A 13,366-nucleotide genomic window follows, 5' to 3' on the forward strand; every position below is an offset into this window, starting at 1 on the left:
GCCCAGAGAGATTAAGTAATTTGCTTGAACTAGAGCTAACTCAGTAATCTTTCTATCATGCAGTAATGGGTTATAAATGAATTGACAGCAAACTTTACTTTTAGCACATATTTGGAATTGAGAAAATTAATTTGCTTTTTTTTTTTTTGAGATGCAACTTCGCTCTTGTTGCCCAGGCTGGAGTGCAATGGCACAGTCTTGGCTCACTGCAACCTCAGACTCCTGGATTGAAGTGATTCTCCTCCCTCAGTCTACCAAGTAGCTGGGATTACAGGCACCCACCACCACACCCAGCTAATTTTTGTATTTTTAGTAGAGACGGGGTTTCACCATGTTGGCCAGGCTGGTCTTGAACTCCTGACCTCAGGTGATCCACCCACCTCAGCTTCCCAAAGTGCTGGGATTACAGGTATGAGCCACCACACCCAGCCTTAATTTGCTTTTGATCATAAATACCGGCTTTGACATGCTAAGCATGGCAGGTGCATTGCCTTGCTTCACCATATGAGACAGGTTATCCACATTAAACAGGTGAAGAATCTGAGGCTGAGAGAGGGAAGTAATTTGTGTATGTCATAAAACATAAGTAGGAACCCTCGCATGAGTAGAGCCAACAAAGAATGAAGAGTATGTCAGCTTGCTCAATACTGCTCAGATATGCAGATGATAGAACTCACAAAATCTTTGTATGAATAATATTAAACATTAACAATACATAATGATTTCAAATTATTTTTTCATGTTTTACCGTTTTTACCTGACAGTGTTTCTCTGGGACATATAAAGTTGGAAATCATTAGCCCATTTTTAAAAGCGGCAAGAGACATTAAGTAATTTATCTTTTGGAAAAAATAGCGCCCTCTATCACCAATGGTCTCTAATACAAGTTTGGTTTAGCATGATCTTTCACTACATGAGCAATGAAGTAATAATTTGGGATGTTTACCCCATCAGAAAGATTATTCAAAAACATATTGCATATTGTGATGCTGGTCTACATATTTTTCCTCTTCATGGAAGCAGACTCCATCCACTACAACCCCCATACCAAGAGCTAAGCCATACTGAGTCATTTATTTCTGTTTCAAAGGTGAATCTCTCTTTCTACAAAAGAATGCATATCATGTTCTTATAAATTCAATACTCTTTCAAATCAACTTCCAAACGGGAATGCCTGTTGGGTTCCAAGCTTTCCACAACAGCTAGCTGATGCAGAAGGAGAGACAGCAAGGTGAGTGGGAAGCAGTGGCCAGAGCTACTTCCTCCTGTAGCACTTTCTCACACATCCCTGGAGCAGAACAGCAGGAAACAAGCAGTATCAAAGGTTCTCTTGAAACACTTGTGGGGAATTAGGAGATCTAAGGAAGAGAGGAAGGTCTGAAGAATTTTGAGTTGAAGAAAGAAGTTTAGGTTCCTGGCACAGTTTAAGTTCCCCTTCTCAGGTAGATTTGTTGAATAATCTCTACTGGATGTTATAATCATTTCCTGCTTTTCTAATTCAGAATATTCTTTTTCAAGTTAAAGGTAATAGCTGGATTTCTTAGTGCCACTTAGTATTTCAAGTAAAAAGTACTTATTAATTTGATGGCTCTGGGTCAAAAAGCCTTTTGGTCAAAGACAATAAAATCATATTTAACAGGTATTCCTGCTGTAAAAGTTTCCCAGGCACAGCGAGGAACGTAAGAGAGGTATACACCCTTCATGAGAGAGACACTTTTAAGTGCAGAAGGTAATGTATAATCTACACATAAAAATGAGGCGCCCATCTCTAAGTGGCATGAAGGGAAAGGATGGACAAAAATCACTGGGGCTGGCATGGTCAGGAAAGGCCTCAAGGAAGAAGGTCAGGCTTGCATTGGGCTTTAAAAAGGGAAAGGATTGGCTGGTTGCGGTGGCTCATGCCTATAATCCCAGCACTTTGGGAGGCAGAGGCGGGTGGATCACAAGGTCAGGGGTTCGAGACCAGCCTGACCAACATGGTGAAACCCAGTCTCTACTAAAAATACAAAAAAATTAGCTGGGCGTGGTGGCAGGCGCCTGTAATCCCAGCTATTCAGGAGGCTGAGGCAGGAGAATTGCTTGAACCCGGGAGGCAGAGGTTGCAGTGAGGCGAGATCACACCACTTCACTACAGCCTGGGAGACAGAGCAAGACTGTCTCAAAAAAAAAAAAAGGGAAAGGATTTTGATTTTAAAAACATAGGAGGAGGGCAGACATGGAGTCAGGGTCTACAGACATTAATCTGCAAAATGTCCTCAGGGGACAAGCTTACAGGATGGAGAGTTCCAACTGGAGAGCCATTAGTGATAAGGCTAGGAACAGAGTCAGGAGACAGCCAGAGAGGCCTTCAACAGCTGGCTGAGATGACTGCACTCCATGGGATATTTTTGAACTGGGATGTGACCCTGGGTGCTAATTCAGAAAGATTACCTCCCCATTACCACCAAAAAATGAATACTTTTTTATTTAAGCTACAATTGAGAAATGTCTGGCATTAAAGGGAATGATTGGCTTTTCCATATTATAAGATTATATAGAGAGTTGACCAGATCGTCCTCGTGCTGTCTCCTGTACCCACAAATAAAGGAAAATAAAGCTGCAACCAATTATACTTCAGTATCATGGGTCCCAAAGTACCTCCACATTGCTCACTTCCAGATACTTTTTAATTCTTGCTTCCATTCCCCATTGAGTGACAATATTAGTATTATTTATATATTGTCCTTCGTTTGTTTTTGTTTGTTTGTTCATTGGTTTTTGTGCTTCATAATGGCAAAGAGATCTTAATGGAGAATTTTCTTTCGTTTAGCTCCGCTACTAAAAATTGATTTTAAGGCCCTCACTTTTACCTCTCCAAAGTTATAGCTATTCCTAAATCTGGGACTATTTACATTAATTATCTATTTAAAACACAGAGTAAGCCCAGCTGTTAAATTTAGAAAGCTGGGACTTGTGTGCTCAACTAAATCTATCCTGTGTCATTGTAACTGATCTTGCTTCCTCTTTATAAATCTCACATTCTTAAGATGACATGGGGGCTGTAAAAAGACTATGGAAAACCTTATAAATGCAATATAAATTAATGTTATTTTCAGATCTCTCTTTGGTGGTGAAAAACTTTTAGGTAGTTTTGTAGTTGCTTAAAAACATAAAGCTTGCTCTGGACCCTCCACTAGTGTGCTTTTAAAAAGCAAGCAAGAAGAGGAGAGGAGAGAAGAGGAGAGGGGAGGAGAGGAGAGGAGAGGAGAGGAGAGGAGAGGAGAAGAGAAGAGAAAAGAAAAAAGAAAAGAAAAGAAAAGAAAAAAGAAAAGAGAAGTACAGATGCACAGTGCAACCAGGTGTGTTTGGACCTTAATTTTCCCTCCCAGGTTCAAGATCTCCCACTTTGAGTTTTATGTGTTCTGAGAGCTCAGTTTCAGTTACCCCAGACTTTGATTAGCATAACAGGTTCTCACCATGCTCTAATATTGTCTTTTGAACTCCACACAAAGGGAGCGGCACAATATGTTTTCTAAAAATTACAGGCATTTCAGGACAACTAGCAAATTAAGTGTTCAGGTCTCATCCAGATCCAGCTTTAGCAGTCTTCCATCATTAACAACTGCCTCACTCCCTTAAAAGGTCCTGTAATCTCTTTTATAAATCTCTTGACATCACCAGCTGGCCCCTCTCCACACCACTCAGAGTGTTTTTCTTGAAGCAGTGCTGGAGGGGCCTCAGAATTTTCCACCTCTCTGAGCAGCCGTGCTGTGCCATTCACTGGCCGAAGGCAGCCTCTGTAATCTGAGCTTCACATAAGTGATAACACTTTAACTGCAGCCAAGTTTAATTCAGAACAAATGTTCCCCATGCTCATACCTTTTTGGAAAAGCAGCCCAGTCTAACAGCTAGAACAGTGATGGGGTTCAGAGCCAGAGTGGGGGTGGGGTGGGATCTCTAAGTGCAAATCTGACTGCCCATACTAATATGCTGGGCTACTGTAGTCCAGTCATCTGCCTGCCTGTGGCCCTGTGTCCATGTGCGAGACGGAGGCATAATTCTCCATCGCTGTCTATTGTACATCTACCATATATTCCAGGAAATGTTCTTACCAAGCCTGATAGTAAAATGGAGTATTCTAGTTAGTCAAATATTCTGGTTAGTGGGAAGTTACCATGGATGTAAAGTTTACTTATGAGAAGGCTATCATAAAAAGCTCGTTTCTGAGCAGACATGTGTATACCCATGTTCATAGCAGCATTATTCACAGTGATTTTCCCAAAAGAAGAAACAATTCAAATGTTCATCAATAGATGAATGGATTAAACAAAATGTAGTGTATATGTGCAATGGAATATTATTCAGCCTTAAAAAGAAAGGAAATTTTGACATATACTACAACATGGAAGAAACTTGAGGATATTAGGCTAAGTTAAATTAGCCAGTCACAAAAGGATGAATATTATGATTTCACTTATATGGAGTACCTGTAACAACTGAATTCATAGAAACAGAAAATAGGATACAGGTTATCAGAAGCCAGGAAGAGGGGATAATGTACAGTTATTGTTTAACGGGTATAGACTTTCTGTTTGGGATGATAAACGTTTTGGAGATAGTGGTGAATTCACTTAATGTCACTGAGTTATTAACTTAAAAATGGTTAAAATAGGCCAGGCAAGGTGGCTCATGCCTGTAATCCCAGCACTTTAGGAGGCCAAGGTGGGTGGATCACTTGAACTCAGGAGTTCAAGACCAACATGGAGTTCTAGGCAACATGGCAAAACCCCATCTCTACAAAAAATTCAAAAATTAGCCAGGTGCGGCGACACACACCTATAGTCCCAGCTACTTGGGAGGCTGAGGTGGGAGGATTGCTTGAGGCCAGGAGGTGGTTGCAGTGAGCCAAGATCGATCGCCTACTGCACTCTACCCTGGGCGACAGAGTGAAATCTTGTCTTAAAAAAAAAGATTAAGGGCTGGGCGCAGTGGCTCACGCCTGTAATCCTAGCACTTTGGGAGGCCCAGGTGGGCGGATCATGAGGTCAGGAGATAGAGACCATCCTGGCTAACACGGTGAAAACCTGTCTCTACTAAAAATACAAAAAATTAGCCGGGCGTGGTGGCGGGCGCCTGCAGTCCCAGCTACTCGGGAGGCAGAGGCAGGAGAATGGCGTGAACCCGGGAGGCGGAGCTTGCAGTGAGCCAAGATCACGCCACTGCACTCCAGCCTGGGTGACAGAGAGAGAGTCCATCTCAAAAAAAAGAAAATTAAAATGGCTTTTTAAAAAGCATGTTTCCAAAGATATTATAACACTTCCTTAAATAAAGTGTTTGGGTTTCTTGTGTAACTGCAGGGTCACTGTTAAAAATATCAACCATTATTCTGCTGATGAGCAGATATTCTGGTCAGATATTCTAATCAAGACTATCTTAAATCGACAAGTATGTGCTACTTTGTGACATTCAAATTCTTCAGAATGCCAGTTAGAATAATAAGAAGCTAATAAAAATGCCACACTTTGGGATATTAGAATACTTGAAACCCCATTTGAGACCATCTCAGGTGCTACCCAAGGCAGTTTTTATGGTTATTTCCATGGAGGTTTTGAAATATTTTATTGCCTGAAGGGTTATATGAAACTGATTTCCATCTGAACATCCATGGCAGGGTGAACTGTCTCTTATGTTGGAGATGGATGTCACTTCGTTCAGTGTGCATTTAGTGAGTGCCTGCTATGTGCCATGGTTGTGTGAGACATCTGATCATTTAGCCAACAGATATTTATTAGTTGCTGACTGCATACTCTGTGAATGGCTCTTCACAGTGGAAAGAAATAGATGAAACAGTTCTTGTTCTGCAGGAACTCACTTTGATCTATCAAGGAGTTAAGACTGATATTCAGATGGTATAAAAATAAAGCACTAAAAGTGCTTCAGAGGGCACAAAAGTGATGCCATGGAGTTCAGAGCAGGAGAGATCACTTTGTATGGCAGCCAGGGGTGGGTGGAGGTGGAGAGTGGGAGGAGACACAGAAAATGTCATGGGGGAGGCAGTACTTGAGCTTGCCATTAAAGGATTCTATTACTTCCATGGGCAAGATCAGAAAAGCCCATTCCAGGTAGAGGAAGTGGCCAACCAGACTCTTGCTGACCATCACTCAATATACTTGAGGCCACAGTGCCCTCCTGTCCCCTCTGCAGATACATTTTGAGGTTACATGAGACTTTGTGGTCAACCAATGAGTCCTGCTCCGTTGTCCACTGAGCTCTGCAGTCCTTCCCGAGTTACCTCCAGGGTCCTGGCCACAGAGTATTAGAAGTGAGATGAGCCAGGCTTGACAAGACCTGTCTGAGCTCAGACCTCTGTCCCGTGGCTTTGTATCCTTGGGCCAGAAAATGATGAGGGTCCCAACAAAGGACTTGTCCTCCTATTTTAGCCAATGGAGGACAAAGAGAGAAAAAGTGGTTATTTGTTTCAGGGTCACAATTCCTCAGAGAAAAGAAAATGTAATGGTCTGGGTAGAGAATGAAGTCTGAACTTGTCCACCAACCTATTTTACACATTTGTGCATGCACATGCTTGCACACACACGCATACATGATTTCATTGGCAAAAAGGAATTGCACCACCTCTGTCCTGTACTCACTGGCAGGATAAAAATCCTTTATTTCACAACACAAATCCCCCAGCAGTGATTACCCCCTGACATCTGAGTGTTGCACTCTGATAATGCATGTTTCCTTGAGGTCTGTTTTTGTGGAGGGAAGGTGGGCCTGGCCCCCCAAGGAAGGGAGGGGAAAGCACGTGTACTGATCTGCCACATGCTTGAAGGTGCCCAACACTTTTACTGATCTTACCTCCTTTAATCCTCACACCCACTCTGGAGGCCAGGCATTACTGACTCTACTTGTAACTAAGAACTAAGACTTCAAACTTGTGCTCATACATTTAAACTCCATGTGGCATCCAAGTATGGGAAAAGATGCAGGAAGAGGCACCAGAGGCAAACTTTTCCAAATATGCAATTTTGCCCAAAGTTGACCCCATGCATGTGTGTGTATGTATGAACACACACTCATACACACACACACACACACACACACAGACTTATAAGTATGAGCCCAGTCATCACACTGCCCGAGTTTGAATTTTGGTCAAATTCAAACCTCTCTGTCCCTTAGCTTCCTCGTCTGTAAACTAGAAACAATTATTGTATGATGTTTGAGATGCCTCATAATAATATGGGATGGGGGGAGGTAGGTGGGGATATAGATGAAGCAAAATTGGCCATCAGTTGATTATTGTTGATGAGTTGATCATTGTACATGAGGTTTTATCATATTTTTTGCTCTATTTTTGTATATGTTTAGAATTTTCCATCTTAAAAACTTGTAAGCAGCATTATTCACGATAGTCAAAAGGTAGAAACAACTCAAATATTTATCAGCGATAAATGGATAAGCAAAATGTGGTATTTACATATCATGAAATATTATTCAGCCTTAACAGAGAAGGAAATTCTGACACATACTACAATGTGGATGAAACTTTAGGAATTACACATGCTAAATAAAATAAGCCAGTCACAAAATGACAAATACTGTATGATTCTACTTGTATGATGTACTTAGTATAGGCAATTTCATGGAGACAGAAAGTAGAAGAATGGTCACCAAGGCCTGGAAGGAAGGGGAAATGAGTAGTTATAGTTTAATAGGTACAGAGTTTCTGTTTGGGATAATGAAAAAGTTGTGGAAATGAATAGTGGTAATGGCCATGCAGCATTGCAAATGTACTCAATGCCATTAAACTGTACACTTACAAATGGTTAAGATAAATTTTGTTATGTACATTTTACAATAAAAAAGTTTTAAAACAATGAGATTATACATGTAAAACAGCACAGTTTCTGGCATGTTGTAAGCTCTCAGTTGATATCTGTTATTATCAGATGCATGCCATGGTGGCATTAGTGTTGCGTTGAGACAAGAAGGTCCATCCAGCCTTTCAAAGATGTGTTTTGGGAATACGTTACATTGGCTGGTGCCCGGGATTTCTCCTCCTAGGCCCTGTGTCCACACCTATGCATGCATGTATTACCTGGCTCTACAACTATGGTATATGCAATTTCTTGGCACGCCAGGGAGGCATTCATGGCCTACTGGGTTACAAAACAATAAAGTTTCTGGTCACCATGGCTAGCTGTCATGTAAGTTGTAGGTTACCACGACGAGGCAGAAGTAGATCTCTTGCATAAAGTGGAGAACTAGCAGACAATTTGTGGGTACCCCCAGGTCCCCTCCCAGCCTACTACAAAAGGTGATTTCCACAGACCAGCATGCCCTACCAGGCTGCCAAGTCATAATGCAAGGATTCAGCCCACACACAGGTGCTCTTGAGCCCTTTTAAAGACTTAATTTGCTAACACCTGCAGTCACCCAGTAGAAGTAGTTTTAGCAAGGCTGCAGGGGTCCCCAGAACACCACCATGTGTGAATAGTAATAATCCTGGCATTCTGGTATGCACCTACCACCTCTGCCTTTCATAATAATAATAGTTTATTTTCAGTCCATGCTGTATAGTTTTAAAAAGGCTTTTGTTTATATTTGTTTATATTTCACCTAATCCTTATGAGAACCTTCTGAGAGAGGTACAAGTATGGCTCCCATGGTGCAGAAGAGGAAACTGAGTCTGGGGAAGATTATAGGGTTTTTCCGAGATCACATAGGTATAAGCACTGGAGCCAGGTCTGAAGGCAAGCCACCCTCCGTGCTCACCCCACGCCTTCTGTGTATTCCTTCTCTTTAATCCTTGACTTTTATAACCCACTCCACTGTACCCCTATCTACCTGTGGCTCCCTTGATAGGAGGAACTTTCTGAAAGAAGACATGTCTACAAAGCAAGACCAAAGAAAGGGCACTTTGCTTTCCTTATGGCTCCCTACGGAAAGTGTCAAGTTCTTGAATTTGGAATGGCAACTCCCTCTCAAAAAGCCTTTTAGGGATCCCACTACCTTGATGCCTCTCTAAGCACTATTGCTCCCCAGACTTCTATCTTGCTTTGCTGACCCATATCCCACGTGACATCCCTACAAGGCAAGGAGCAGAATTTTGATGTCACCCCCAACAGAATGGTAACGTGGTTTTTTCAGCATTCAGAACATCCCATGCTGTCTCTATCTAACCTCTGGCATTCACAACGTATAAGACCAGCCTTTGCTCCCATTCCCCACATAGTCTCTATACAGTCCTTAAGCAATACTTTGGATTCTGAGTTTAACCTACATACAAGTGCCATCTGGGACAGCGAACTACACCCCACTGACATGCAACCAAGTTCTCTCTGCTCAGGGGCTAAAGACTTCCACTCCTAAGAGTTGTGCCTGAATCAGAATTGCCTTTACTACCCTCACAGCCAAGACTCTCCCACTCGGCGCTTGCTCTTTCTTTCGGTAGTTGACTCATGAATGAATGAATGATTCATTTTTCCAAGGTTAATGCTATAGACATGCATTTTGTCTTCCTACCCCAGTGAGTTGGTGTGAACCAAAATATCATGTACAATTCAGGTGTGGAAATGAAATGTCTAGGAAAGTTCATTTGTGACTCAGAATACTATTGAGACACCCACCCACATCTCAACAGGGCTATTGAGTGCTGCCAAAGCCCCCTTAGCTTGTATTGTGTTTCATAGCTATTATTTCATACACAGCTTGGACAGAGCAGAGGATAGTTACAAAAAGATTATGCAATCTTTCTCAGGTCCTTTTCCTAGCATCAGTTATGATTCTAAATTAGGGAGAGCTTGTGAGATTTCCACTCTGATTTATCTCCTGAGCCTCATTTTCTTCATTTACTCTTTGTCTTCACCTGCCCCCTGCTCCCAGCCATCTTGCCATAACCAGTTTCTGGTCATGTCGAGGTCAGGGCTCAGGACAGGGACACTTTCAAAGGCTCCAGGAAATAAGAATCTATGCCATTCTATCATTTCCAGTTTTTCCGTGATTTAGAGCAATTCAAAGCCCTAAATATAGAAGAAGCCATTTGGGTCAGCTCTTTCTACCCCTGGCCTTTTTTTGGGTTGGTGCAAAGGTAATTGAGGTTTTGGCCATTACTTTTAATACATGGGAAGAAGCTGAAGCCCGGAGAAGTTAAATGGCTTTTGAAAGGCACACAGCTAGCTGAGAGCAGAGCTGAAGCCATAGCTCAGGTTTCTGGGTCCTGTCATCATCCCACTAACCTGGCAGAGCTCTGCAAGGCTATGCCCCCCGAGCAGGGCTCCCCTGGCTGGCCAAACATCGCCTGTTCATGGGTCACTCAGCTGATGGCTGCCTAGTTCCTTGGTGTTCTGTGGATGGCAAAGCAGTCTCTGGTGCCCTCAAGAGGCAGAACTGAGTAGTGGTGCCCTCGTAAAAGATCTAGATGCAGCCTGAGAAATGAACCCTCAGATCCACCTCCACCCCCTTTTTACAGAACACGTTGGATTCATCTTTTTATTTTAAAGATCATGAAACATGTTTAAGAATATCAAAATATATTTGAAACACAAAGTTCCCCTAATGCCCTCAAAAGCATAGACTAGAGGCCGGGCACTGTGGCTCATGCCTGTAATCCCAGCACTTTGGAAGGCTGAGGCAGGCGGATCACAAGGTCAGGAGTTTGAGACCAGCCTGGCCAACATGGTGAAACCCCCATCTCTACTAAAAAAAAAAAATACAAAAATTAGCCGGGAAGGTGGCATGCACCTGTAATCCCAGCTACTCAGGAGGCTGGGGCAGGAGAATTGCTTTAACCCAGGATTGGAGGTTGCAGTGAGCCAAGATCACACCACTGCACTCTAGCCTGGGCAACAGAGCAAGACTCCATCAAAAAAAAAGAAAAGAAAAGAAGCATAAACTAGAACTAGGGCCTGGACCTCTGTGAGAACCGAGAAGCCCGTAGGCCCAGGCCATGTGCCTATTCCCCTGAGAACCTCTCCAGAACCTAAACTTGAAAGGTGTGAGCAGAAAGGAAAGGTGGTGAGGTAAGGTAACTCCATGGATAACCAGGTGCTGGCTTCCTCTCTTGGTCATAGGAGAGCCACAGCACTGCCTTCTCATCAAAGGGCTGGAAAAACCTATGTTCAGGAGGTACAGCCCTGGGCGGTGAGTGGGGGCTGACTCATAGTCAAACAAGAAATGGGCAAGAATATCTCCCTGGTGGTGTCCTGAAGCCCTGGTCTCCCTAGAGGTGCTGGGAAGGGAAGTGTGAGAGTGCTACAGGAATGTGCACGGGAAGGAGTAAAGGAACCAACAAAGGGTGATCTAGATGGGGGGGACCATGGGTGGAGGAGTCAGGAAGACCTGGGAGTTCTCAGAGCAGCAGTGACAGGGGGTGAGGCCCAAGCCATCAGCTTCATTGCTAAGAGCTGTAAGGAACCCAGGGCTGTTTGCATCTTTGTTCTATAAAAGACATCTAGACACTGGGGCCTTTACTAACCACTTACACATACTCTGTGCAAGCAAAATTAATTGTTCTGTTGTCTATTCCCATAGCCCTGTGTAGACACTTATCCTGTGTTACATTTTGTTTCATATCTGACTCCAACTATCCAACTCAACAAATATTTATCCAGTGTTTCTGTTTGGCAGGGACTGTGCTGCCACGAAAGACTTAAGCAACTCTCTCTCGTTTGTCTCTTAGCCGCCTGCACTGCCAGCAAAATGCAACTTGATAACTATTAGATTTAAATACCATATTTTTAGGCAGGACAAATAGAGATGCTGATTCCATTTGTGAAGTATGAGATTCTAGGCACTTGGGTTTCTAGTTCACAGTTCTATGTGTTGTTCTTATACATGTGGCCAATGGGGGCCATCCTCTCCCTGACCCTCTACTGTCTTTTTCTTCCTCATCCTCACTCTAAGGAGGGTGGTTGTATTAGTCAGGGTAATTAACCCCAGCTTCTGTCACAAATAATCCCTAATCTCAGTAACTTAGCATAATAAAAGTTTATTTCTCACATAAATTTTTTAAAATATTTTAAAATTATACTTTAAGTTCTGGGGTACATGTACAGAACGTGCAGGTTTGTTACATAGATATACATGTGCCATGGCAGTTTGCTGCACCCATCAACCTGTCATCTACATTAGGTATTTGTCCTAATGCTATCCCTCCCCCACCCCCTCCCCCACCCCCACCCCACACCCCAACAGGCCCTGGTGTGTGATGTCCTCCCTGTGTCCATGTGTTCTCATTGTTCAGCTCCCACTTATGGGTGAGAACATGCAGTGTTTGGTTTTCTGTTCTTGTGTTAGTTTGCTGAGAATGATGGTTTCCAGCTTCATCCGTGTCCCTGCAAAGGACATGAACTCATCCTTTTTTATGGCTGCATAGTATTCCGTTGTGTATATGTGCCACATTTTCTTTATCCAGTCTATCATTGATGGGCATTTGAGTTGGTTCCAAGTCTTTGATATTGTCTCACATAAATTTGAAGATTCTGTTTCTTCACACACTCCCAGGCACAGCAAAGCATAATGGCAGGTCACAGATTCAGACATTCCTGGTCAAGCTGCTTTCCTTGGCAGCTCTCTCCTAAAGTGGCAACTCAGCATCCAGGCTCCTTCTATCCTGTGGCTCCACCATCCCCTAGGCCCTCTTTGTCACCTCTCCTGGATCCTCTGCATTCAGCCAAATGACAAAGAGAGAGATGAAAGGCCCTATACCTGGAACATAACCACCTCAGCCCAGAGGTGACACACAGCCCTTCTGCTTAAGATCTCTTGATGAGAACTAGTAGCATGGTCCCTCTCACGTGTGCTGGAAGCTGAGATGGGTTCGCAGGCTGGAAAGTTGCTCGCTAGCAGTAATTTCATCTCAGAAGGGAAGAAGAGTTTTTGGTGTAGTCGGCTATGCGGAAACAGTACTTTGGAACAATTAAGCATTAAAAGTTCTGCCATGAGAGACAGAGAAAGCAAAAGAAAGATTGTCTTATAAATACTATATTCTGTAATATCTGGAAAAACAACCTGTTCCTGGGGAGATTTGTCTTGAATGATCAACTGTACCCCCAAGGATCCTCTGTAACCCTGCCAGGATCTCCATAGAGTTGCTCCCCTGGGTTACCATGAAGTTGGAGCTAGAACCCAAGGGTACAAATACAGATGAGTGGGAGCAAAGGTGCCTGCCGACAAAATGCCCTTCAAAACTGGCTCTCTTCAGACTGAAAGGAAGTCTTACTTGATGGGAAAGGCAAAGAACCCCTCTCTGTCATTCTTTAGAAACAAGACTGTCTTCTTTCAAATAAAAATTCTGTCCCTTCTCACACTTCCAGGCACAACAAGGTATAATGGCAGGTCACAGATACAAGTAAGCTCCCTGTGTCAGAATTTCTGAGCT

Source organism: Hylobates moloch, unplaced genomic scaffold, assembly GCF_009828535.3.
Source record: "Hylobates moloch isolate HMO894 unplaced genomic scaffold, HMol_V3 SCAFFOLD_8, whole genome shotgun sequence".
Taxonomy (NCBI): Eukaryota; Metazoa; Chordata; class Mammalia; order Primates; family Hylobatidae; genus Hylobates; species Hylobates moloch.